The 2,556-nt window shown below is 33.8% G+C and overlaps 1 protein-coding gene across 3 annotated transcripts in view; it reads left to right on the top strand.

Moving 5' to 3' along the window:
- The window catches only part of ccser2a (coiled-coil serine-rich protein 2a), a 41,193-nt gene that overhangs the window by 2,637 nt on the left and 36,000 nt on the right, over positions 1–2,556 (top strand). The window lies entirely within an intron of this gene.

Genomic DNA, 2,556 nt, shown 5'->3' with positions numbered 1-2,556 from the left:
GTCAAATACAGTGAAACCAGTGAAAATGTTGAAAATACCATGATATAAAATTTTGATCATATCGCCCAGCTCTAACCTCGGTCACATTTTCCTGCATGTATAATTTTAGGCTTTTGTGGGATGACTTCCTGTTTCTGTCTTTTTCTTATAATAGATTTGTCAGTTTGATCCCAGTGAATAAGGCTTGGTATCTGCTAGTCGTTAACCACCAACTGTGGTTTGGTTCTAAATAGGGTCACTCAGCTCTCCTCCGGTCTTTGTTAAAAATGACCATCACAGGAAATAAGGAAAAATGTGAGTAAAAGGAAGTTGACCTAAAATAATTGTATTGTCCACACATACAGGAAAAATCAAAAACTTATGTTTGTTTTAAATGACTATTTATTCATTTTTGCTTTTTATACCAAGTCTGTGTGTTTTGAAAATATTTGGTCTCATTAAAACATACAGGGAAAAAATAAATCAGAGTCAAAACTGTATTGTTTTTAATTATTGTCTGCTTTTAAGACTTCCATGAGATTCAGATTTATAAAAATACTCTGCAAACTATTGGGCAAAATCATATTGTGAAYAATTAATCACCAGTAAAACTGTCAATTAATACAGTATTTGCCCCTTTGAAATCACTGCAATTAGTGCCACGTGATGATGACGCATATTTGTGTGCAGCACTCTATCGCTATCAGGCGTGCTTATTAGCCCAATAGTGGAATGCAATGTGGAGCAGCTAACCCTAACCATAAAAACTTGTTTAATCACCTGAAACATTGACGTAAACCAGAGTACGAGGGAAGTCGGAAAATGTGGACCAAGGCCACAACGTTTGTCATCTTTAATTAGCATATTTATACTTATCGGCTAACTGCCACAATTAATTGTGATAAATCTTTATGTCAATATTTCCCAACCCAATTGTGAACTTATTTTAAATCATGTCTGACATTTTTAAGACTCAAATCTTATAAAATACTCAGTTTGACAAGAAAGTTTTATCTGATATCTTTATTGTTTTATTTGGCAATTTTTTATTTTTGTATTAATCTAATAATTAAAAGCATATATTTGAAAATCTTATCTGTGCATAATTGTCAGCAATCATTACTAATTCATATTACCAAGTATTTTTTAATACAATGAGGAGTACCAGATTAAAACATATAAGGAGTTAATTTAGCATAACTTAAATCAAAGTTAAAAGATTTTTGCAGTTCTACTAGAAAACCACAAATACAAGTTTTACAAATTTGGTTTACTGTATCTCATTTGGTTTACATGTGACGTGCATGCTTCATTCATGGTTCTAATGTTACTGTGTGGAGTCAGTTCAGATGGACTGTGTGATTTATCTTATTTTTTCACCAGCCTGGTCTCAGTAAATGCTTGTGGCTAGGAGGTGTTTAGTCTCTGTTGTAAAATAGAACAGCTGTTTTTTGTTTCATACCACAACAACAACAACAACAACAACAACAACAAAAACAAACTCCAAAACACCTCAGGGTGCTTTTGGCTACCATCTCTATTTTCTTTCAGACCACAGAAAGCTTCTTATGACTCAATTCTAATAGCTATTAGAGGCGGTTTTCCGTCTGTTCTGTGTCTGCAGGAACTGGTTTGAGCTTTAAATCAGATCATTGTTAGGCCTTGTAAGACCTAATTGTGTAATAACAATGCATTATGTAATAATGTAATAAAATCAGGCTTCAAAATGTAACTAGATACCGCATAGCGGTAACATAATGACCCCCGCACACACAAATGCACCAGAACTTAGAAATCTTTATTCCTAATAAATGTCATGCTACTAGGTGCATCCCAAAATTTAAGTGGTTTGGGTGGGGGTCTTTTTTTGGTGGGGGGGGGGCCTCATGCTAGCCCCTCATCAGAGCTAAACAACAAAAGAAATCTGAAGCTGAGTGGAACAGAGTTGTACAGTGTAGGTCAGACTCATCTACAGTCCTGCCCAATTTCATGTTGATTGGTGCAGCTATTTTTGTGCTACGGTTGAATAAGTATCACTGAAAAAACAAAACAAAAAAAAAAAAAACATACGAAAACAATATGGCTCCCGCATACGCTTCGTGTGCGGGGATCATAATAAACTCGCACTAAAACCGCATTATGTAACAATTGACACATAATGTAATAAAAGTCTTCAACGCATTTTGTAGTACTTGCAGCCACATTATGTAATAACATTATTACATTTTGCTGCAATTATTACAAAATGTGGTGGTGTACTAATCTGGTGCATTATGTAATAAACAATCTTAAACCAGTATTTCTGTTCATCCTAATCAATAATACTTGTAATAACTGTCATGTTGCAAATACTACATAATTAAATCTTTATAACTTTGGTCAGTAAACACAGAAAGTCTCATCTTTTATTTGCATTTTCAGATTTACTGTCCTGATCCCTGTTACAGAAATTATTCCACTTTGTAGACAACTCTCAAAATATATCTAAAGGTTAGTTGTACATACATGTCAAACCCTTCAGACTTTAATCTGTATAACAAGCCTTAAAAATGAGTAATTCTCATAAAAAATCTGTAT

This window comes from Austrofundulus limnaeus, unplaced genomic scaffold, assembly GCF_001266775.1.
Source record: "Austrofundulus limnaeus strain Quisiro unplaced genomic scaffold, Austrofundulus_limnaeus-1.0 Scaffold0, whole genome shotgun sequence".
In the NCBI taxonomy this organism is placed as follows: domain Eukaryota; kingdom Metazoa; phylum Chordata; class Actinopteri; order Cyprinodontiformes; family Rivulidae; genus Austrofundulus; species Austrofundulus limnaeus.
Note: the sequence above shows the minus strand (reverse complement) of the source record. Positions and strands in the feature narration are given on the sequence as shown.